The sequence below is a fragment of the Cyanistes caeruleus genome, chromosome 18, assembly GCF_971803275.1.
Source record: "Cyanistes caeruleus chromosome 18, bCyaCae1.hap1.1, whole genome shotgun sequence".
In the NCBI taxonomy this organism is placed as follows: Eukaryota; Metazoa; Chordata; class Aves; order Passeriformes; family Paridae; genus Cyanistes; species Cyanistes caeruleus.
This window is the reverse complement of record NC_141718.1, coordinates 13,390,337-13,415,792: the sequence shown is the minus strand read 5'-3', so window position 1 is coordinate 13,415,792 and position 25,456 is coordinate 13,390,337. Positions and strand designations below refer to the sequence as shown.

General features: G+C 48.9%; 1 long non-coding RNA gene across 1 annotated transcript; it reads left to right on the top strand.

Moving 5' to 3' along the window:
- Positions 1 to 745: 745 nt before the first annotated feature.
- LOC147649960 (uncharacterized) lies at positions 746 to 15,544 on the top strand. The gene is made up of 2 exons (XR_015277826.1): positions 746 to 836; positions 15,119 to 15,544. It is a non-coding gene; the product is annotated as an uncharacterized LOC147649960 (long non-coding RNA).
- The last annotated feature ends 9,912 nt before the right edge of the window (positions 15,545 to 25,456 follow it).

Genomic DNA, 25,456 nt, shown 5'->3' with positions numbered 1-25,456 from the left:
CAGCTGAGCCAACAGGCCAGCTGGGTATATAGAATGGGGGTACATTAAAATGGCTGTGTAAAGAGCTGCAGGGGAAGACCCTTTCCTTATATTTTCATGTGGGGGAAAGCCTTTTCTTGATTATACCTTGGAGGCTTCTTTCCACACCATTATTGCCCTTGGCTCTGGAGCCTCCACAAACGAGTGGATGTTCCCTTCCCCCAAACTTTTGCAAAGAGTGCAGCTGATACATAGAGAAGGAAAAGCAGAGCCCCATATCACCAGCCATGAGCCAACCTGAGATCTCTTCAAACATCTGCTGCATTTAGGCACATCACAAGACAAGGCTCCACTGAACAGCAACTCTGGACATTGTCTCCCACAGGTCTGCACCCTGAAAGATGCACTGGCTCCTTGTTACTTGCCTATAAATTCTCTTTTCTTGAATGTGCTTGCCTGGGAGTGGGCTGAGAAGGCTCGTGGAGCTGGTGTGGTGTTGAGAGGATCATTAGTGGTTTTGTGCCACCTGTGATAAAAAAAGCCTGTGATTTCCAGTTGAAAGCCCACTGTTGCTCTGAAAACTCAGCTTCTGAGCTTGCTAACATAGTTTTCTAAAGACTTTCCCAGGACAGTAACTGTAAACATAGATATGTGTACATTCTTTCTGTTCCACGTCTTGTGATGGGCATCTCTCATGGCCAGTGCAGTGGGAAAGTGTTATCCTGACCATCCAATCCCTGGCCGTGGTCAGAAGCCTATAAATCCTGGGAGGAAAAATAAACTTTCTCTTCCTTTCACCACACCTCGACCTGTGTCCGTGTGATCTATTCATCTTCAGCGGTAACAGCCCACTGTTGGTGAGTACCCACACAGCCCTGAGCCCAAGGGGTAGGAGCAGGAGCAGCTTCCTGTGACAGCATCCTAGGGGTGGAAAGGCAAGAAGTCCCTCACAGAGCTGGAGCCCAGTGGGGCTGGCAAAGGACACCTGCATTGTAGCTATTTACTGATTGCAAATGAGCCACAGCCCTGGAAATGTTCCCAGGAACGACTCCAAGCAACAAATTCTTTCGAGAAAGACACAATCTGCTCATGGCTGATTTGAGAACAGAAAGAGAGGAGGGCTGGGGCATGTGATGAATTATTCACAGGGCACCAAGGGGGTGCAGGACGCCTGTGGTGCAGGGAGGTGATGCATCCACAGCTTGGGCTTTGCAGCTTCAGGTGGGGTGTAGCCTGAACTGCCCCCAGGTCTGGACACAAATTCCTGTCTTTGTTCTAGAAGCAGGGGAGAAGCAAGTGAAATACTGGGCTAGCAAAGGCAAGTTCAGGCCCTGAGGTGCCTGTCTGTATGCACACAAATGACTGTAGTGAGCAGGGAGGTTACACCTGGGGGAGAATGGATAATGTGCTTTAGGTCCTCCTGAACTGGGAAAAAACCCTGCCCCCAGCCCGAGTGACTGAGTAAACTACCAGGGAGAGCAGGTTGTACAGCAGATGGGTATGCTATAGTCTCAACAGGTTTTGGTACTGCTCGTGGTACATCTGTGACCTGCCTGGCCAGGATCATTGTGGACATGGAATTGTCTAAAGGCAGCTCCAGAACTACATGGAAGATGAGGAGCAGGAGTGAGAAAGTGGGACAGTGTAGGAGGGCACCATTGGGACTGACAGTTGACAGTGATGCTGGAGGTTAATATGAAGCTGGGCTGGAGATGAGGAAGGAGTGGGGGAATTTGGAGGGGGAGGGGTCAAGGTTTTTGACCTGTTCAGTAAACCTGTCCCTGGAACCCATAGCCACAGGCAGCAGACTGTTCCAATGGACACCTCTTTTTTCATGGGATTGGGCACAGCAATAGGCCAGACTACCCTACAAAGGGGTCATCCACAGGGCTAGAGGCTTCTGGATCATCATGGTCCTGCCTGGCTGGGAAACTGTCCTTGAGTTGGAGTTGGGCAGACAAGGTCAGCTGCTTCCCAGTGGTCCTGAAAGACTCAGGATCTCCTCAAACTGGAAATCAGCAGGAGCAAATATAACCTTGGGCAAGAGCAGACTGGGGAGTTAAACATCACCAGTATCTGTCTGGCCAGTGCTGTTGGGGGATTAGTGCTCAGTCAGCTCTAAGAACAAATGTTTTTGGACAGAAGTATCAAGAAAATAAAATCCTTAAGATAAAGATATAGTCCAGCTGAAACAATGAAGTGTAATTTTCTCATTTAAGGAGTTTTTAAAGAATCTGCATGGTTCCTGTGGATGAGATGGAATGGGAAAGAGGGTGATCACTCTCCGGCTCTGTGCTTTGAGCATTGCCCTCCTACAAATGCCATCTCTGTCCTCCAGCCCCTGTGTACTGGATTTGGCTCTTCCCTTTCTTTCTGAAGGGCTGTGTCATTTAGAGGCAGTTTCCTTGCCGCAGAGCTCATGAATGGGAGCCTGCTTTAACCTGCCCCGTGCCTGTGGGAGGAGGCGCTGGCCCTGCCTGACCCTGCTGTTTGTGCTTTGTAATTTAATTTGAATTTTTTGATTTGTTTGTCACAGTCCGGGCTCAATCTCTTCAGTGATCAGTGATCAGGGATCCAGAGCACGGGAGGTGCTGCTTACCTGCTCTTCCTGGCCAGCCTGGAGCAAACCTCAGAGCCCCAGAGCCTTGAGAATGGCTGTGAGGAGACTGGGGACTGCCACCCACATCACCCACACTGCCAGGCTGTGTCCTCTGCAGGCATGTGAGGAAGGCAGCCAAGTGGTGACTAATTAATAAGTGACACTTGCAGGCAGGGCTCTGATGTCTAAAACCACTTTTATATCTCAGCAGTGTTGTCTGAATGATGGAGGGGAGCAGTGAGGAGCATTAGGGTAGGAAGTGCTCCATTAAATGGACCTTCCCAGGACAGGAGGAACGTCCCCCTGTTGTAGGTATGGACATCTCACATCAGAGGGCAGAAAGTGCCCCCATGAGCTTGGAGTACTCTGGGAAGGTGGGAGATGTGGTCCTGCTGCAGGGCTGAAGGGACCTCCTGCAGTAGGTTTGCTGAGAGGGTGGAGAGGTCCTGGCACAGGCTGCCCAGAGCAGCTGTGCCTGCCCCATTCCTGGAGGTGTCCCAGGCCAGGCTGGACGGGGCTTGGAGCAATCTGGCATAGTGGTAGGCGTCTCTGCCTATAGCAGGAGGGTCAGACTAGGCCTTTAAAGGTCCTTTCCAACCCATAACACTGTGGTTCTGCTGGAGCTGCTGGGCTCAGCTGTGAGAAGTGACACAGGATCTGCCAGGGGCTCATCGCTTGTGCTACATGGCTTTGTCATCATTTGTTTCAAGTCTCTGCCCTCCAAACCTCCAGCTGGATGAAGCCTATAACCCAAAATCCAGCATGAGCCAGGCCCCCAGAGCAGGCTGGGTGTGTCCCTGGCACTCAGAACCCTTGCTCCAGTCACACTGTAGGTGCTGTACATGAAGGGTGAAATGTGTTGAATGCTGGTCACCACACCCCTCAGAGCATGGTCCTGCTGAATGCCCTCACCTCCAGGATAAAGGGGACATGGCCAGATGCTGCAGGAGAAGGTGCAGTGCCAGGGGTTGCATGTGAGGGATAATTCTGGTTTCTGAGAGCTGGAGACTGGCTTCCTTCCAAGGTACCAGGCAGAGTCTCTGCCAGACCCGCTGCTGTGCTCAGCAGCATGTGAATAATCTTGTTACCAGTGTAGATGTACAAGATCTGCTTCTGCCTCACTAAATTCTGAGACTAAAGTGTCTTCAGGTACTGAGAGGCCCACATGCACCTTCTGCAAGAAGATATTGCCTCTCCCTATGGGAGCTGCTGCTTTCCAGATTCACTGGGTGTCCTTGGATTTTGAGGCAGGGAGAACAGATGCTGTGAGCTGCTCTTTTCTAGATCATTTATCACATCATTGGGCCCCTCTGGCCTGTGCCTTCTCCAAAAACCACTCACAGGCTGTCTGACCTCTCTTAATGGCTGAGCTGCTCCAGGCCCCAGGCTCTGCCTGACATTCTCCAGGAGCAGTTCAGCTCTGCCACTTTCTTCTAGTGGCTCCATTTTCCTGGTTTAAACCACATCATTGGCACAAACTGAGAACTCAACCGTCTGCATTTGCTCTCAGACCCTGGAGGGACAACACACTCAGATTCCTTCATGGCAGGTGTCCTTGGGCTCCTGTTTTCTGGGTAGGGTTGTCTCAAGGCCATGCACCCTTTCCACCCTATCAGTGCACTGTCATGCTCAGTTTGTATGGCTGGAACATCCCCAGGGAAGCTCGAGCTCCTTGGCCAGGACAGGACACCTGGAAAGGCTGCAGCTTGTGGGCAGCACCAGGTTTGTTGTGGGGTGATGCTGCTGGGAGGAGCAGAGAGATTTACTGAGCAAAACTGAGACTTGACTACAGGCAAAGCTGCAGTGTGGATGATGCTGGAGGTGCTGCTCCACAAGGAGGTGGGGACTAACCTTCCATCCTTGCTGGGAAAGCTGGGCCCATGGAAAACAGGGACACCTGAGGCACATCAGCACTGCTCCCTGAAGGAGGCTGCAGCAGAGGGATTTTGCTGAATGCTCACTGTGTGCTGTGTGAGATAAGGCTGCTGGGAGCTAAAAACACAGAAAGCATTCTGATAGCTGAACTCTCTGCAAATATTTGGTGAGTGCATTTCACTCCCTGTGAACAGAGACCACCAGTGTGCTCTATCTGTAATGGAGAGATTGTTTACCAGGTTTTCAGGGCAATTCTGGTTGTTGTTTCCATCTGGAGCTATTTTCAATCTCGAGCTCATGGCCTCAGCTGATATCTGTTTTGGTCTTGACCCAGCCTGGAGCTGACTGAGCAGATGGAATCACAAGAGAGGGAAGCTTGCTGTACCCTCCTGGCCAGGATCTGGGATGCAGCAATTCCTGACGAACTATTCTCATGGTCTGTCTGGTGACAAGGACACCTATTACTGTCCCTTTCTGTGATGTAAAGCCAGGCTGGTCCAGAGTCCAGGGCAAGGCAAGATATGCAGAGCATGTGGACAGGGGTTTGTGTGCCATTGTGTGCCCTTATGAGACCCCTTAGGTCTATTCTAGTCCTTGTTCAATCTTTGCTCAAATGATTCTTCTCCAGCATCGTCCTGGCTGTGAGGAGAGCTGCTCCTCACCTCTCTCAGGCTGTTTCTCCTGCCTTCCTGTTAGTCCAGCTGGTGTCTCATGCGATGGCCTTCAGGACAGAGAGCTGGGCTGGTCCCAGAATTTCTGCAGCTTTCAGGCTCTCCAGACCTCTCCCTCTGCTTCTGACCTGATGGATCCCTGGGACACAGCCTGGTAACAGAGGGGGTTTCTCACTGATGCCACATCCAGAGATGGCAGCATTAAGCTTTTCTGCCCTATGACAAATTAGTTTAATTGATTGATGTGATTGTGTTGACAGCTGGGGTGCAGTAGGTTGTGGAGGTATGGCCCTATCTGCAGATGCTCTGGGTGCAGGGGCAGTCCATCCCTGGGGAGAGTTTGGGATGACAAGTCCTCTGCTCAGCTGCCACTTCGCTCAGCAAGTGCTCAAGGAGGCTGCCCATCTGCTTGCTGGTAGGTTTGCTGAGTGCATCTGCACAAGATGCCTTATTTTCCTGGAGAAAAATGCAATTATGAATGGGACTTTGGCCTCTAAGCTGTTGTGAACAGTAATTTCCTTAAGGGATAAAGGAGTTTCCCCAAGGAGTTTGTCCTGGAGGAATGGTGAGGCTTTGCTGGGCAAGAATCCTTGTAAGCAAAGTCTTGCCAGCAGGGGAGTAGAAACAAATGACACACAAGTTCAAATGAGGATCCTTGTGGCTTCCTGGTCTCCAGCAAGTCACAGCCTATTGCATTTCACCCACTCAGGCCTCCTACAGAGTCGTGTCATTTGCTTTCAGTTCAAGCATCCCCAGTACAACATCTCTCCTGAGGAAGTTCCTGCTTCCCTTTCCCACTCACAGGGACATTTCCCCACTAGTTAAAGCTCCTTCCAGCACAAAGTGTCTCCTCCACAGGAAGGTGTTCGTGTGGGATGACTGAACCAGCCTACAGACTTTCTATCAAGACAGACATGTGGAGCTCTTTTGAGTCCCTCATTTCCCATCCCTCTCACCCCCAAATGCCATGGCTCTGCACAACCAGGCTGGGCTCAGCACACAAAGGTAGCATTACTGCCCTCCTCCCTCTGTCCCTGTCCATGCACTCACAACAAACCACAGAGCCCTTTAGGATTCCTTGATGAAGCACTGGGCTGCAACACAACACAGGCGACAGGGTTCAGTCTCCTGGGAGATCCCAGCCTGTCCCCAGCCCTGCTGACAGCTCTGTGGGATTTATCAATCTCTCCATGCTTTGTGTCGGCCACAGATTTTCTATGAATGAGTTTTTAATATGTCTGTTTGAATCACTGACGAAAATATTGACTAGCCTGAGCCTCCTGCTCCAAAACATTATGAGAAACACAGATTTAATGACAGCTCCCCATCAGGGGCTGCTGCCTGGGCTCTTTCCCGGTTCCCTGTCTCACGTGTGTCTCCCAGATGCAGCCGAGTGCTCATTTCTGATCAGCCATGCAGCTCCAAGTCAGGCACATTCCACAGGCTGGAGCAGTCACATCTGTTCAGCCACTTCCAGCAGCCATGCAGGGAATCTCCTCTGTGAGTGAAATGAAGGCTGACAAGACCTCTTTTCCATAAAAAAAATTAATTGGCATAAATCTTCCAATTTCCTTTCAGCTGCCTCCTAGATCCCTTTCCTTTGTCTTTGCCCATGCCTGGTGCTCAGAAGGAGCCTCACCTACCCTGCCATCTCCTTTGGGATGCTCCAGCTTCCCCAGTGGTCTGAGATGTACTGGGGATGCTCCTGCACAGCTTTCTCCAGGTCTGTCTCTGGTGTCACTCATTCCATTCAGTGCTGTTTAACATCTGCTTAGACCTTGAAAATGCTGGTGAGTTTTCAGCATCCTCTTGTGATACAGACACCAAGGCAGCCCAGAAACACCTATTGCATTTCTGCCCTATCAAGAGTTTGGCCATCTTTATAAACAAAACTTCTGCACTATTTTTTTTTGTTGTTGTTGTTTGCAGAGCATTTCAGTTGCTTCCTTACTACCATTCATTCCCTAAGTCATGCATTTTTAACTTATGAATATAGTTTCTCATATCAGTTTTCTGTATTTCACAGCTTCTAATTAAAAATCAATGCTTATCTATTTCCCCCTACACTCCATTTTGTTATTTACTGCTTTTTTTTCCTTGATTTCTGATATCTGCCTCTACTTCATCATTGAGGAGGATGGGCATCTGGCCAAAAATGTCCTCTTACTTGATTATGAAATTATGGCTCTTGCCCTTGAAAAAAAATTCCCTGTTTTCACTCCTATTTTTCTGTCAGTGTTGTGTCTTTTCCAATTAGTTTTTCTCTCAATTCACCTCCCTGCTGGGGATGTTCTCCTGTCACACCAGGTGAGTCACTTCTGGTCGTAGGTCCCTCTGTCTGCCATGGCACTGGGGAGGAGTATAACTCTATCTGTTTCTCCAGAGTCCCTCCTGGCTCCCATTCCAGTAATTCTACAAACACAATAATTACAGGAGTCCTTGGGCCACTTTCACTCTGCTAATTACTTTCCCTCCCACCTTCAGGCTCAACACCTCCCAGCCAAGTTAACCACTCCAGAGCTGGATTTCCATCCCCTACAGGTCCAAACCCCAGCCTGTTCCCAGCCTTGTGCATGTTTTTGCCTGCTTCTCACAGGTCTGGTTCTATCAAAGAAAAGCCTCCTTAGGACTGATTTCAAGGGACTTGACCCCCTCCAAGAGGGAGGGACACTCTGTCTGAGAAAGCCCTTGAGCCTACTGGGAGAATTTCTGGGCAGATGCCCTGGAAGAATCTGCCACAGGCTTCAAGGAAGCCTGACTGCTTAGGATGAGGCAAAAAGGACTCTCCATGGTGCTATGCTACCTTAACACTAGGTAAATTTACCTTGTTTCCTATAGGTCAGTGCCCTTTGCCTTGCCCCTGTGCCACCCCTGTGCCCCTAGACTATTGGCTCCTGACCCCATACTTAACCTGAGACACTGCAGAAAATCCTGGTCTTTTGTCACTGGAACTCTTTGGTGGGGCTCTAATAAACCTCTCTGGAATACATAGAGGAGACCCTTCCTGTCTTTCTTCACTGACCTGTCCATGGTGTGCATGTGAGTTTTGGATACAGAGACTGTGCCAATCTGAGCGGCTTCCTGAAGAGATGCTTTGGAGTGGTAGCAGTAGCAATATGCATCTGCAGCTGTCCTGGTGCATGGGGGACGTGCTGCCTACCTCCATCACCTGAGCCCTTCTGGGGCACCTTCAGTGGGAGCCCAAGCTCCTGGATAGCTGCAAGTTGAAAAGAGAACAGGGCAAATTGAAATTAATAATTTATGAGTGACAGTAACAATTTCCACCATTCGAGGAAGCAAAGAAAATTGCTTCATAAACATTTTTCTTTTCAATTTCCTACCAGTTACTTGATATTTGATTTCCATCTAGTTTGTTTCATCAAACCTCCCCAAAGTGATTTAAAAGGTGTCGCTGGCAATTACCCAGCTGAAGAAGGAAAGAAGTGGCAGTGGGACAGCTCCAATTCACCAGCTCAAAAGGAACAGGGAGGAGGAGGAGGGTTGGGGTCACTGGCAGAGAAGCAATCAGCCAGCACCAGAAATCTCTTGTCAGTAGTTTGGCCATCACGGCCTCAGCCACACTCAGCTGCACGATAGCCTTGGGGTGGCAGGCACAGCATGGGTCATTCCTGGGGACAGTGAAGAGCTTCAGGGACTGTGGGCAGCAGCAGGAGACCCTCTACCAGCCTGCACATTGCCCTCCCCCCACACTGCTGGAACATCAGCGCACCTGAACTCTTTTCCAACACTAGTGGGCCTGGGGTTGGTTTCCACCACGTGCTCCTGCTCTACCTTCACTGGAGTGAGGGGCCCTCTGGGCTTGGCCAAAGAGATACCTCCTGCAGAGTGCTGAGGGCAGGTGGAGCTGCCTTTTCTTCCTCACTTTTGACACTTTGTGAAGCTGTCTTGGCTGTCCCAACTGTTTTCTACTTCGGGCTCTGCTTCTGTGCCTCTCCCAGGGATATCCTGTGCCTTTGCCCAGCGGTAAAGGCCAATCTCTTCTGCAGGACCAGTTATCTCTGATGCTAAAGCATGAGCAGCTGCCACCCATTTCATTCACAGTTATTCTCCCACATGGGATCAGGCATCCAAGCATCATCCTGAGCTATGCAAGCCTGCCATGGTCCTGGCACTGGGGCAACACCTGTGAGTATGTCAACAAGAGCAATCACTCCTGGTTCAGATTTGCTCCAGGAACTGGATCTCTTCAGGTGGCTCCCAGACCAGGGAGCTGCTGCTGGGGCTGGGCTGGCTCACCGTCACTCATCCCAGCAGTGGGGATATTTATCTGGAGATCAAAGAGAGGGCTTCCTCTGCAGCTGGAATGGCCCCAAGTGCTTTGGGAAGAGGCCACTGGAGCCCTTTTGTGGGATCTCCACATCTGCCATATCAGCATTGCCACTGGTTTAAATAACACACACTGAGAGTAGGAAAATGATATCTGGAAACAAGAGATTCAAGGGGCTGGAAGGCAGGTGATGAATAAACATCCACAGCTTGCAGTGAACCACTGCCTACCCTTGAGCATCCCTGAGCACAGGGGCACTGATGCCAGGAGTCAAGGAAGGTGGGGAGAGGAAACTGTTCACCCTAACCTTCACCAAAACTTACTTCCTTGTCCTTCTGATAATTGAGGAAGACAATGAGGGCAGCAGCCCTCAATGGGCATAATTCAAGCCTGGAAGTGTTTACAACGTCCACTCTTTGAGCATAATAGGGAATTACATTAATAGGCTGGCTGAGTTCTTAAAGTAATAGCTTTGTTAAAAGCAGTTAGGATCAGGCACTGCTCGTCACTGCCACGGCTGCCTCATGCCCATGGCACTCATGGGTTTGCTGTCTTGTGACTTTCTGGCCAACTAACAATTTTTTTCCCTCCTGAAACAAATAGCAATAAATGAATACAGAAATTAAGAGCAATTCCCAGCTCATGTTGTCTAGGAGCACTCTGAGTGTCTAAAGCCTCTGTGCAGAACATGGGCAGCACTGATGTCCCCACTCGGGCAATGAGGTCTTCTCATGATGTTTTGTATTTAAATAAAGACCCAAGGTGGTGATAACTGCTCTGAGTGTGAATTCATTATCCCGAGGGATCGGTGCAGGAAGGTGAGAGGGAATCTGAGGTGAGAGGCAGCAGGGGCTGCACACATGGTGCAGTGCCCGTGTTGTCCCCCCGCCCCAGGGGAGAGCTCAGCACACATCAGAGGCAATACCATATCCATGAAGGGCAGGTGTTCCCTCTGGAGAAGAGGATGCCCAGTGGGATGTGTAGGACTCATGCCTGGGGGTCAAATGACACTGATTTTGCAGGGATCAGACCCTCTTGGCTGGGAAGTCAGACTCAGTGATGGGTAAACTTCTCTTTAGGATATTCTCTCCGTCCAGTTTTCCCCATGACACACAGTGTTGTACCCCACATCACAACACAATGCAACACCAGTGTCACATCCCCTCACCATAAGTGCTAAAGAGGTTTCCATAGAGATCCTGTTTTTAGCATTTCACCCAGCTGCAGAGCTCTGAGGACTTAACAAGTGTGTTCTGGAAGCTAATTAGATGTTTCTTGCAAAGTTTTACTAGAATTGGTCAACTTGTCATGGAGATCCAGGTTAGCAGGCATTACTCAGATTTGGACTTGCTCTTTGAATAGTAGTTTTTGGAGCAGATTCATTTATCTTAAGCAGAAAAGCTTTTCACATCTTCCATTAGACAGCCCAGACCAAAGAAGGAGACCAACAGTAGTTAAGTAGAGCTGCTAATGAGGTTTTACTCAAGGGTTAGAAGTGCATCTTTTGGTGGCAATTTTAAACATAGCGGTCACAGATTGAAAATTTGATTTGCTTTTGATATCTTTTTGTTGAACGATTGGGAGGTGCAGACACAGAACTGAGTTCCTCTCCCATGGCAGCCCCAAGACACAGCACAGCCTGGTGCTGATCACCTGGTGCTCACCTCTCTGTGTTCCCTCTTGCTGTGTGGCCAAGAAAATGGATGGAATAGGGAGAGAGAAACCAAGAAGGGAACGAGGTGTTGGGAAAGGCAGAGCTTTGCTGCAGAGGCGAGGAATGGACCCAAGTGTGGGTCTCTTGGCCATGGTTGGTTAAGCTGGTGAAGACCAAGGTCTGTGGATTAAGGAGATGGTGTTTCCAAGGAAAGGGGACACATTTGGGGACATGTGTGTCACCCATCCTGCAGCTGCATGTGCAGGGGGACACCTCAATGCCAGTGTCACTGCCTCCCCTGAGGGCAGTGCCCAGCTCCTCTTGGCAGCCCTGAGGATGTTGGCCATCCCCTCCTGTCCTCACCAGCTGGGCCACTCCCTTGGTCCACCCAGACCGGCATGTGCTCTGACCCAGCAGTTCTGCCTTGTGTTTGGTCTGTGCTATTGTCCTGTCTGCAAGGCCACCCCAGCTGTGCCTGGGGGATGTTCCCCACCCCTTGGTGACAGGGTGAGGATGCCATCTCTGCTCTCTGCCCTCTCAGCCCCATGGCATGGTGCAGGCAGAGGGTGGTGGCAGTGGTGGTGGTGGTGTAGAGCCCTGTTCTGCTGCCTCCATCCTTCAACATAAAACCACTTGAGGTGAAGCATAACGTGATGTCAGCACGGGCCACCACACCAGCCATGGCCACCACAAAAGGAGGTTTATGGGACTGAAGTGATGCCTTGGGCTACAAATATTCACTTAAAGCAGGAGAAGCCCTGATAATTTGCTGCATTCTTCTGATGTTTAACAGCAGACAACAGCCTTTCTGGCAGATATTTGATATAAATCCAGTGGCCACATGTGGGATTTCTCTTAGTTCCTTGGAGGGTTGTGGGTTGGAGCTCAAAGTGTTCCTTCCACCCTCTCACCACACCTGATCCCAGCAGAGCCTATGCCTTTGCTAGGTCTCACCGGGCTATGTTTGGGCTCCTGCTCTGCTGTTTCAGAGAAACCAGAGCCTTGAAAAATTCATGTGGAGTGCTAGAAGGAAAAAAATCCCAAACTTAATTTGGGTTTTCATGACACACAAGCCCTCTATTAGGCCTTGTAAACTTTTTCTGACATTACCACTTCATGAAAACTTTGATTTCAGCTGCTGACTAAATCTTTAATCTCCCTCTACCTGCCAGGTCTGTCTCCTTTTCTTACTTAAAAAACCTTTTGGATTTTTCTTCAACAGCATCTTTCAAATGTCAGCAGTTACCAGACTAACACGGAATGCAAAGGCCTTGGCAAACAGTGTTTTAAAGAGCTGGGGCATATAAATTCAAAGGCATGATATAATCTAGGAGGAATCCATCAGCCAGGGGAGCCTCTTGCATGAAGTGTATTGAGAACTAAGAGCAATATGAACAGAAGGAAAATTGCTTTTTCCCTTTTGAATTTTTATTCACTTAGCAGCAATATTTACTAGTAGCAGGCAGAACCCATTTTTCATTTTCTGGGGAGATGTGAGAATTCCAGTGTCTCTCATCTTGTCACCAGATTAAATCTGTCAACTTGCGGCCGGGTCACTGTGATATTAATGATACAATTGTAATCCCTTCCTTTTGGGAGGCCTGTGGATGGAGAAGTAACACACTTGACCATTGTTCACATGTTGTAATAGAAGGAAAAATGGCACTTCTGAAATCCTGTGAAATTGCAGCTCCCTCATTGATTTCCTTTGTGTTCATGGAGCTGGGCTGCAACCAGCTCTGGCAGCTCTACGTGCGACGCCTCACCGTCACCAGCCTGATCTGGTAATTAGTCAGCAGCCTCATTTGGTAATTAGTCAGCAGCCCAAGCCCGTACTCTTGGCATGGCCAGGCGCTCCTGTAGCTCTGGTTCCTCTGGTTCCAGCTGTCAGTGGGCTGGGAGCAGCCGGGGATGTGCCTGTGCTGGCCTCGCGTGTCTCCCCCCAGCCAGGGCGGTGTCACCTCCTCCTTGTGCTGCTGTGGGGATGAGCAGCCACCACTTCCCTTCCAGAGGGACAAACTCCAAGCACACAATGAAGGAAAAACCCCAATAACAAGTACAGAACATCTCATCCTCTGCTGCTGTGACCTTGTTTAGTGAGGACTTTGCTGTGGTTGGAGAGTGGTCTGGGACTTCAGGTGGCAACAGGGGGGCCTGAAGTCTCCAGTATTCTTCATGAGCCAGCTGGGTGACAGGGGTGATAGCATGCCCATACCTGGAGGTGTTCAAGGCCAGACTGGATGCGGGTCTGAGATATTTGGTCTAGTGGAAGTGTCCCTCCCATGGCAGGGGACTGGAATATGAGATTTAGGGTCCCTTCCAACCCAAACCATTCCATGATTCTATGATAACTCAGGGGCAGGTGTCTTGCAATAGAAAAAAATCTTACTTTATTTAGAGTGGAGGTTCCTAAGTATTTCAGGTAGAAAATTCCTCTCCCTCAAAGCTCCCAGAGATATCTGCTGAGGTCCATCTGCAGCTGATCAGAAGAAAGCTGGGACACCCTTATAAGGCTTTGGAAAAACAACTAGTTTCTCAGGTCAGTTATGGATAAACACAACCCAAACAAACCTGGGCCCTATCCAAATGCTGCACACAGCTCAGATCTTCCCTGCTCCCTTTTCCTAAAGCTTTAGGTTATCCATGACCTGGATGTGGGGGCATGTTTAGGAAATGGGGCTGCTATGGAAAAAGTTGAACTCGCAGTGATGGACTTGGCTTTGAACTTTCCTGGTGAGGGAACCTCTGGACTGTCTGTTATTAATCCTGGGGAGACGTGTCCTCTGTGCTGACCTGACTGACCAGGCTCGTGGCAGTGCCTTGCACGCCCATCACCTCCTGACTGTCCCCCAGCAGGATGAGAGCCGTGGATTGGCCTTGGAGCCCCGCTGGAGCGTCTGCCCCAGGCAGCAACTGCATTCCCAGGGCAGGATGAGGGGACTCAGGGAGGCTTCCTGGGTACCATGTCTTCTTCTTCCCACTCACCCATCTCCTAATTAGCATTCTTTTGGTGCGCTTAATTAGCACATTCCTGTAGCAGCATGGAAAATGGCTGGTGATTGCTGCCACCACTTCAAAAGTGTCTTCTGAGAAAGCTGCTTGGCTAGGCACAGTCAGTCACTGTATCCACACTCACACACACCACAGATAGTAAAGAAAGATGGGGAGGGTCTCCTGTATAGAATTCTAATGAACTCCAAGGACAAAAGACATCCCATACTGAAGGGATCCAGTGACAAAAGACAGAGATTCACTGCAGTGTCTCAGCTTAGGTATGGGGCCAGGAGCCAATGGTCTGGGGACACAGGGGTGGCAGAAAGGCAGGGCAAAGGGCACTGACCTATAGAAACTGAGGTAAATTAACCTATTGGTGCACAGCACCATGGGGAAGCCTTTTGTCTCACTGTAAGTAGTCAGGTTTTCTCAAAGCCTGTGGTAGATTCTTCCAGGGCATCACCCTAGAAGTTCCCCAATAGGTTCAAGGGCCTCCAAACATTTGTGACTTTAAGTTATGGACTTATTTTCTATGTTTACACCCTCCCAAAACATCAAGGGAGAGGTCTATAAATTACATGTCATGAAAAACATTACTCGTGTGAACTCCTTCTAGCATTAATAATGCTCAGCTTGTTCTCCGCTCTGCCTGGAGCCTGCAGGCACCCACAGATGGGGGATTTACACACGTGCTTTCTCTGCTCCCACGGGGGACTGTTCCCTCCTTCACGTACCTGCAAGCACCTGCACACAGGTATCCATCAACCCCAAGCCAGGGCTGTCCAGACCAGCCCTGCACATGTGGAGCAGCACCTTGTGGTCTGTGAGGTGTTTGTCTGACATCTCCTGACCACACTCGTGGGCTGGGAGGCTGCAGCAGGTTCAGCTGCCTGAGAGTCTCCCAGCACAGCACTGGTGTGTGCAGAGTGCCTGGTTTGTTGAGCATGAGGGCCTTATCTCAGCTACCTAGGATGTGCTGCCTGTTGCAACCACTGTTCTGCAGGAGAGAATTTCCTGCTGAAGGGAGGTACTGACAAATTTTCTGGCTCTTCCTGCAGCATGGAGGGTGAGCACCAACCTGTCACCAGGGCCTTGGCACAGGCAAGATGAGCATGAGCTTGAGTTTGAGTCTGAGCAAACAAAAACAAGTTTGAGCATCGTGGCACCATGGTCTTGCATCCTTGGGATTGCTGAGACTCCTTCAGAAGTACAAGGTAAGAAGAGCATCCCAGTGAAGAAGCTCAGTGCAGAGGTGCCAGCTGTCCTCAGAGCCCTGCTCAGGAGGAGCCATGCCCTTCTGCATGTAGGATTGTGCTACAGCTTCCACGCCAATATTCCTACCCTCTGTATTTGCCTAATCTTTCAGATAGTTCAGCTGAGCCTCCTGCTCTCCAGGCTGAGAAAGGAAAATGGCAGAAGAATGGTTGTAGTTTAGGAATAACAGTATGTAGAGATGAGAAAATCAACATCTGGAAAAGGAAAAATGTTTGAGGATTGATCTCAATTCGAGAGGAATCCTAGAAAATAGGTGCAGGAAATGACAGGCATGAGTCTGCGTTTGGGTTTGTTTGCTTCATGCTGCAGTGATTTTTGTGTGCCTGGATCTTTTGAGCTCCTCTGCAAAGCCCAGCCCAGCAGAATCCTCCACCAGCTGCAGCAAGGGAAATGCTGCTGAGCTAGTTGGGTTGGAATATTCCTGGATCATGGGATGTACAGCTGAGAAAGACAGGGGTTTTGTCTGAACTCCAGCGGTGAGTTCCTGCTTTCCCCAGCTTGGTCTTGGGGTTACCTACTGCTGGCTGTCCAATACCTCAAGGAAACCTCCAAGAAAGATGGAGAGACACTGATTACAAGGATCTGGAGTGACAGAACAAGGCTGAACAGCTTCAAAGTGAAAGAGAGGGGGTTGATATTAGATGTTACCATCCTGACTGCTTTGATATCCATGAGGAGCCAGGGTTTTAAATTTTATTTGAAGGACAGAAGCTTCTACTTAGCCAAACACTTGGACATGGTACAGTGTGAGAGCCAAGGAGAGAAACCTCTGTTCTGGCATGAGTAGTGCTGTGACACCGGCTCACCTAGATGGTTTTGGTGCTCTGGTCATGTTCTGCTGCTGCCTACAGAATTTATCAGCAGCACACTCATCTCCAAAAACCCCACCTGTGGGGATTCTGCTGGATCTGCTGCCCATGTGAAATCTTTTCTTTCCACATCAGTCTTTCAAACCATACCAAATTTCAGCCAAGTCAAGGTCCACAGCTTTACCTGAACAAGGGAAGAGGAGATGTTTACTGATGCGATTTTCCAGTGGATCAGGTGGGCTGATTTTCCTGTGCCTCCAGAACCTGGATGCCCAAAAGGCTCAGGATGGCAAAAATGTCTGCAGCTGTTTGAGAGCCTGGTTAAAGAACTAGGTCCTGAAGGACATAAGGAGTCTGAGGCATCTGCATCCTTCCCCAGGTCTGAGAGGTGAACAAATCTCACTTCTCAGCCTCTGTGTCTCTTTGCAGGCTCTCAGTGGTTACCCCTAGGACCCTGTCAAGACACATGGGCTGAGCCACTGCTTGTGCTGCTGCCTCACTGTCTTTTCCCTGCCAGGGCTCACCTTTCTCTCTGCTCTGGAGCTTTGCTGGGTGGATGACACCTCACCTGTCCATGGTTGCAAAGGAGAAAATATTTATTTATTTACATACACGTTTATATATCTATCTATATACCCATATATATATTCATATATAAATATGCATATTCCTGCATCCAGGGAATGGGTATGCAGGGCTGTGGGTGACACCTTCCAGGTGCAACCTTTGTGTCACCAGAGAACCAAAGAAAGCAAAGAAGATTTAGCTTGGTGACTCATTTAAGGAAGACCTGATGGTTGAATTGCAGAATGGTTTGGGTGGGAAGGGACCTTAAATCCCATCCAGTGCCACTCCTGCCATGGCAGGGACACCTCCCACTGTCCCAGGCTGCTCCAAGCCCCAGTGTCCAGCCTGGCCTTGGGCACTGCCAGGGATCCAGGGGCAGCCCCAGCTGCTCTGGGCACCCTGTGCCAGGGCCTGCCCACCCTGCCAGGGAATAATTTATTCCTAATGTGTCATCTAAACCTGCCCTTTGCTAGTTTGAAACTCCCTCAGGAAAAGGCTGTCCTTGCTGCCCCCAGACAGCATCTTCTCTGGAGCCTGGCAGGGACCTTTCCTGGCTGGGGCACACAAGCTCAGCTGAGAGGGTTGGAAAAGGGGTGTCTGTGGCCCAGGGAGGACAAGGTCTGATTGGTGTAATGGGTCCCTCTTTTAAAGCACCTCTTGATGTTTCTGACTTGTTTTTAAGTCTGGAGCCCTCAAATCCCTCTCTGCAGCCTCCACGTTCCATTCTATGTCAAAGTGCCTGTGCCTCCTTCAGCTTTACCCCAATCCTCGGTGCCTTGTCCCTCTGTTCTTGGTGGGTGGAGATGGGCAGGGTGGGCTTGAGCTCTCCCTGGCTTCTCTTTCATGCTGATGTCTTGGGCTCTGCTACATCCCTCTATCCATTCCCAGCCTTTTTCCCTATCTCTTTCCCCTTGTTATGATCTCTTGTATTTCCCTCTTTCACCCTCCCTTCCCATCCTTCCTCTCCCAGTCCATGCTTGAGTTTGCTCATAGCCAGTAAAGCTGTTTTGGGGGTAGAAAAGAACCTTGCCAAGAGCAGCACTTTGCTGTTTCCTGGATAGCAATTCTTTATTTGGCAGCCTGGCAGACCCCAGTTAATGCAACCATAGATAAAAATGTGCCTATCAGGACATATATTAGGAGAGAACTGGTTAAATCCTCAGTAGGTGGAAGTCAGTGGAGCATCACTCGCTTCCAGGGGGCTCTTCTGATTTACACCCACTGAGCTCAGGCCAAACACATTTACAGTGTACAGACATGATAAAATTGAATAAAAACAAAATACTAAATTTGATCCCATCTTAAAGCTTTATGTGAACTATAAATGTATTTGAAATAAATCAGGTACCCTTCATGGGCCCTGTAAGTCAGACCCCTTGGCTTCCAGAAAACAAGGTGCAAAGCCAATTGCTCAGCCCTCCTGCTTCTTCCTGTGGAGGGTTGATGCTCTGTGGAGAGTTGATGCTCCTTGGAGGTGTTCAGAGTATGGGCAACAAGTGCCTGCCTTGACTGAAGAGTCGAGCCCTCCAAAGTCAGGGGATGCTGGAATTAGGACTGCATGGGTAATGAGAACTCACTTTTCCTGGTGCTTCTGAGTTATGAAATACCCTCTAGCCACAGACATGGCTGGTTTTTCACATCTCACTCTTTTTTTGTGGCTTCCTATTTCTTTTCAGGTTTTTGATTTATGGGAAATTCTTTTAGATGTTGACTGAGACACTAAATAAGGGGAAAAAATAAAACAACAAAAGGCAAAGTACCTTTCACTTACAGATGATATATCACTAAGTTAAATTTCAGGTTCATACTTGGGGCATCTGACGTTGCCATTGTTCAAAGAGACCTGAAAGACAGCAACTAAATTATTCCTAATCTTGTCTCCTAGGCTGCTTAAAACATGGTTGTGTTGCTCTAAAAAATACATATAGCCCAAGGCAGAGAGTGTGGGTTGAAATGACAGGTTGAGGGGACATGTGCAGTTAAAAGTAACTAAAAGCAGTTACATGAGCTGTGGCTCATGCCTCAGTGAAGTCTGCAATGCTGGATGTTTTGGGACTTGCAGAGCAGAGCACCTGTTTTCTCTGCAGCTTCAAAGACTTTTGCTCAAGTCCTTCCATGGTTGCAGCTTGCTCAGTGCTGGGTCACCCTTGGTGTCTGAGCACCCTTTTCCAGCAAAAAAACCAGCTTTTTGGCTCAAGGCTGCTGCATTTTGTAAGGATTTGTGTTGGTTTCTGCTTAATAATGTTGGAGTGACCTGCAAACACAGGGCAGCAAAATCCTTCCTGATGCACCACAAAAAACGATAGGGACAAAGTCTCTGCTTGTGAGGGGGATTGTGCTGGTCCCTTGTGCCACTGTTTGACCCCACCTTCTGTTCAGCACCTACTGCTGGAGAAAGCATCTAGCTGGTGCATTCACCAGCCTGTGGTGCAGGGTGTGCCCAGGCAGCTCCAGCACCCCTGGACAGCTCTGGGATGTGCCCAGCAGCTCTGGGCTGCACTCTGGGCCTGTTCCCTTTGCTAAAAGAAGCTCACTTGGGAGATTTCATCTGGTCTTTCCTGAGCCTGACTTAAGCCAGGGAGAGGGGCAGGTCTGCTCTGGACCCTGGCTGCACCAGCCAACAGAGATGGTGGGGTGTGGATGTGTCCCAAGCTGTGTCCAAAACTGGTGCCCCATAACAGAGGACAGAAATGCAGCTCGTGCAGTATCTGCAGTGTCTCCACCAGGCTGTCTCATGTCTGAGTCCAGGCTACACTTGGAATGGGACAAAATGGGCATTCTCAAACTGGGAAACTGGCAAAGCTGTTTATCCCAAATGTCTGGCATTGATGTTTGCTAACTAAGATAAAAAAAAAAGATAAAAAAGATCAAAAAAAAAGGAGGGAAAAAATAATGCAAACTTGCATGACAAGCAAATCCTGGGATTTATTGCTGACTCCTGAGGGATTAGAGTAGCAGGAAGGAACTGAGCCTGTTTTCTCCATGATGGGTGACTACAATGGGTACTCTTTCTCCTTAGCCTTCCTGACAAGAGCTCTGGCTTTGCTTCATGCACCTGAGCTGTGGGATAAATTGTTGGGCTGATCCTATAGACCTTGAGCAGCTTAAGTTACTGTGTGGATTTCTGCATTCCAAAGTGCCTGGTGAAGTGGAAAGCAGCCCTTCCATGACCAAACATGACCCCACTCCTGTGTCACTTTGGCTGGACCTCTTTGCTGTCTCTGTGCTCCCCAGTGCCTGTCACACCTGCCCTTGCCATGGTGATGCTTGCTGCATGGTACCTGTGTGCCATGGAGTATCCTTGAGGCGCTCCATCCCGGTCCTTTGTGGGTTTCATGGGTCTTTCTCAAAGGGACAGTCTTTGTTCCTGCCCCTGCATCACTCCAGGCACTGGCCACCCTGCTGCATCCAGGGGAGCCACCAACACCAACATCTCCCTGTCATGTTGCACTGTTCAGGCACTGTCCCCTTTGCTCTGCAAAGCACCAGGCAGACCCAAGGCTCCAAATGGATCCAGGCGTTATTATCGTATCAATATCCTGTTTTCATAATGAAACCCATGACAGGAAGGAGGTGGCTGCACATGGAACAAAGTCTGCCAGATGCAGCCAATTCCTTTATTCCCAGTTCTGATGGGATCACAAAGTAATGCATTTCTGCTCCTTCAGGGTTGTCCCCCTGCCCCTTCTTGTCAACACACACTTGTGGCCCGCCACGTGTAAATCCATTTATTTGCTGGCACACACACATCCACCCAATGAAGACAATAAAGGGCAAAGTGTGACTCAAGGACTGAGCTGGATAATCCCCACAGCAGATCTGACACTGATACATACATTGCATTTTTAAAAGGTCTTTTTTCTATGACCTATCATTCACCAGCAATGCATTTCCCCAGAGATTCCCTCTGTCTCTTTTCACTCTTCCTGCCAGCCCATGGCATCGCTCCTGCCTGTTCCAGGGAACGTTGTCCTTCCTGTGTCTGTGCGCAGCCTCCGCTCTCCTGCTAAACCAGCCCTGTGTCTCTGTTCCTTCCTTGGCTCCATTTCAGAGTTTATTTGTGCTGCACAACCACTCAAGGTGGGACATCAGGTGCCAAGGAAATCCCTGCCAAGCTGCAGGACTGGTTTTTGATGGGCTCCTATGAGGCAGCCGAGGACCAGCCATATTTGGCAGATAGACCTGGGGATACAGCTGGGCAGAGACAATGTGCCCAAAAACTCGTGAATTTGGATGCTTTGGGAGCTGTCTGCGAGCAGCCCTTGGTCCTTGTGCATGTGTCATGGGAGGGGGGCTGAAAGAGCCTGAGAAAAGGGACGTGGTGGCCAGGGACGTTTGTCCACACTTCCCAGACTGATCTGAGAAAGGGAAGGAGATCCCAAGCTAAAATACATGATGGGAAGATTAGATTAGTTACTGGGAAAAATTTCTTCCCAGAGGGGATGGTCAGGCATTGGAACTGCCCAGGGAAGTCACCATCCCTGGAAATGTTTGAAGAGAGTTTGGATGTGGCACCTGGGGACATGGTTTTGTGATGAACACTGTGGTGCTGGTTTAAGGGCTGGACTTTTCAATCATAATTATTCTAAAAGGTGATTTTATCTCTGTGGCTGCCCCAAACTAAGCTGGGCGTGCTGAGAGACTGAAATGTCTCAGGAAGGACACTACTACCATTTTTGTTTGGCTCAGCACAATCTTTTCAGCATGTCTTGGCCAAAAGCAACCAGGGAGATTGGACCTGGATATTTCAAAACATCCTCCCTCTCTGTCCCTTCAGATGCAGGGGACAAACACCTGGGAGGCCTGAAACATGGAACAGGGAAGAAGGACTCAGTGTGTGAAAAACCCAGCATTCCAAAGGAACCCAGTGGGAGGACTGAAATGTATCTCTGGGAGTACAGAGCTGGTGGGGCTGCCATGAGAGGAGGTGGAAAAGATCCATCAGAGGCAGATGCCATCAGAGGGAAGGGTAGCTGCCTGTCCAAGGCTGGTGAAGGCAAACCAGTATGGACCAGTGCAAGGGCTGTGGTTCCAGACAAAGCTGCAGAGTGGCACAGCCCTGGCAGTGCTGGGTTATGCAGTGATAGAACAAAGGGCAATGGCTTCAAACTGAAGAAGATTTAGATTAGAAATTAGATATTAGATTTATATTAGAGATTAGAGATTAGGAATAAATTCTTCCCTGTGAGGGTGCTGATGCCCTGGAACAGGTTGCCCAGAGAGGCTGTGGCTGCCCCATCCCTGGAAATGTTTAAAATCAGGTTGGACAGAGCTTGAAGCAACCTGGGATGGTGGAAGGTGTCCCTGCCCATGGCACTGGATAATTTTTAAGGTCCCTTTCAAACCAAGCTATTTTATGAACCTATGATTCTATGACCTTGTTACTTGGAATTTAGTAGGAATTTAGTGAAGACTGGGAATTCCTGGGAGCCCAAATAATGTGATGCAGTTTTGGCTCAGTCCTGGCTGGTGGGATCTGGAAGAGGCAGAGTGTTAAGCTAAAGCAGCATTTAGGCTTCAGAGAGGTTCTGTCAAAAGGCACTTCAAAGGCAGCTGCAGGACCCTGGGATCTGTGACAGTACATGGACAGGGACATTGGCACATGATGCTGAGCTGTGTTGGAAATCAGAGATCAGGCTTTTTAAAGCTGGTACCCCTCAAGTGCTCAGTAAACAAATCCAGCCTGGAGAGGGAAGGAGCCAAGCTCAGATCTTGAATCGTGGTCCAGGGGGAACCAGAGTGATTTTGTAAAAGTTCTGTCAATGCATTTTAGCAAATCAGTACATCCCATTTGGCCTGGCTCTCCTCAAGTAGGTCACTAGTTAATCTGATGCAGGCAATAAGCCACTTCCTTTCTATTTATTCTTTGATTTTGCTCTTCTAGCAGGTATGGCTTCACAACCAGCATGATGAAAGAGTATTTATTGCTGGCACCTGAAAACATTATGCTACAAGAGGTGTCTGCATTTAATTTCAAACACATCAGGATGTCTCGAATTCCCCGGCCATGGGAAGCTGGATGCTGTGAACTTTGGAATAATTTTTTATTGGTTCTCTAGTGGGGTTGTAGTAAAGCTGAATTTTAAAAGTTAAGGTAAAATGTCTGCTTGTCCAATTAGAATAATCTCAGAATGGTGGAAATACCAGTTTATGTGTGCAAATGAAGTTATCGCAATCAAAAGTTAAGCAGGAAGGAAAATTCTCCAAAGTCTCCAAAAGAACAAAGATAATATTGTTTGTAGACGCTGGGAATGAGGGCTGCTAAAGGCACAGACTTGGGAAATGGTTGCTGCAGTATGTTAAAAGAAGCAAGAAGGAAACTTAGTGAAAAGGGATTTTTGGTATTTGGAGGAAGCATCACAGAATTTTCTTTTGGGAGCACAAGGCAACAGGGAAACCCATGATGTTTTTGTGATCTGTGTTTGTCCCTGTGTGTTCTGAGCTAGCACAGTCTGAATATTTGTGATCAATATATCAGCTGGGAAATGATTAATGTTACTTGACTTCAAAATTACTGCCTTATCCCTTTAATAGGCAGTTGAGAGCTTTTTTTGAAACTGCTATTTCAGGTTGCTTTCAGGTATGGGGAAGAGATTGCTGCCTCTGATTCACATCTGCAGGTTTTTCCAGCAAACATCAATGCCATAAACTTTCATTTGCAATGAAAGTTTAGATTATGGAACATTCTGAGGATGAATACACTAATTACTTCATATCTGAAATAAAGTGTGGGAGCAAAATTATGTCTGCAAATTTCAGGTACAGGGGGAGGTGCTGTTTGGAATTGTGATACAACCTGTGAGTACTGGACTGCTCTGGCAGCTCCCACAGCAGGGAGCAACCACTGTGTTCATTCACTGCTGGAGCCAGTCCAGAGGAGGCCACAGAGATGCTCCAAGGGCTGGAGGCCCTCTGGAGCCAGGCTGGGAGAGCTGGGGGTGCTCACCTGGAGAGGAGAAGACTCCAGGGACACCTCAGAGCCCCTTCCAGGGCCTAAAGGGGCTCCAGGAGAGCTGGAGAGGGACTGGGGACAAGGGGTGGAGGGACAGGACACAGGGAATGGCTTCCCACTGCCAGAGGGCAGGGATGGATGGGATATTGGGCAGGAATTGTTCCCTGGCAGGGTGGACAGGCCCTGGCACAGGGTGCCCAGAGCAGCTGGGGCTGCCCCTGGATCCCTGGCAGTGCCCAAGGCCAGGCTGGACATTGGGGCTTGGAGCAGCCTGGGACAGTGGAATGTTGAGTGAGATGAGCTGTGATATCCCTTGCAACCCAAACCATTCCGTGATTCTGTGAATATCCTTCCTGATCCCTACAATGAAATCAGCTCCCCAGGGCCAGTTTTGGCACAGTGTGATGTCACCACCCTCCATCCCCATCACTCAAATGAAAGAGCCACTGGATGTGACATGGAACATGGATCTTGGGCTTGCTTCAGTGCTTTTGGTTCTCCAACTTGTTCATTAAAAATCAATGTAAAGCTGCAGAACCTCCCTGTCTCCTCCCCCTTTGAGTGCACATATCTGACAGAGATCCTATAAACTTCTGTTACCAGATGAAATGGAATACAGAAAACCAGGATGAAAAATGAATGAGCCCATCTGTCCATCTCCTCTCCAGAGTGCATCACACTGATGGGTGCTCACCTAACAGGCCATTAACAAACCTCTGGTTAGGAGGATTTCTCTGACCACCTATACCAGGGCTCTGTTCTGCAAATTATAATAAAGTTTCTTCAATATCAGGTAGCTTTTAACCTTTGCTCGGGCTCAAACCATTTTTGAACTTTCTTTTTATTTTTTGCACTCATCATCTTTCATCTCCTGTTGTATCAGGAGCATATGCAGAAATTATGCACAATTAAGAGCATCCGAAATGCTGAACCTATGAAAAAATTCAAATCAGAGCATGCTTAGACATTTTTTCCAGCTCATTCTGACTCAAGAAACAGCTACCAGGAAAAAAAGGAAAATTTGAAGGCAGTTTTTCTTGACAACTGCTTGCTCTGAAGCTCCTGAAGAGTTTTACATTTTTCAGACAAGTCAAGCAGAAGAGGCTAAGTGCACCCAGCTGTGGCACAGAAAATTGGGGGGTACACAGCCCATGTACAAAATAAGCCCCACGAGTGAGAGGTTTTTGAGCAGAGGGCACACAAAGAAGGCAAAATCATAGGATTTCTGGTGATTGATCTAGAGAGAAGAGTCAGTCTCGTAATTTTGGGGGCTTTTGGGGGCTGAGAAGGAGGAAACACAGGGAGACAGGAAGTAAGGAATTATATAGGGGAAGACCCAGCTGTAACTCTCAACAAAACAGTCACAATTTCCAAGTTAAAAGATTTCCTTTTTAAATGATGAGAGGATTTGGTCACTGGAGGCAAACAGGAGAGTCCAGATGCTGTCAGATGGGACTCACACCACAGAAGAAAACCTTCCTGAATTTCTGAATACAGTAACTATTTGGAGAAGTGCCTGATGTGATGAGCTCCTGGTCATGACTGTCACCTGAGCTTGTCACCACAGGGACAGCAGGGACAGTGGCTGGCTGGCTCCACCAGGGCTGTAGCTCCTGCAATGCTCAGATAAGGATGCTCTGGATCCAGTGTGTGTGGGAGATGGTGCAGCAGAGATGGTGGGGCAGGAGGAGAGCAGGGGGTTGCCCACCATATGCAGGGGCTTTGCCTGGAGCAACACTATGCTGGGACACTGGGAAGGCTCCCAGGCACCTTCCTGTCTGCAGCACCAACCA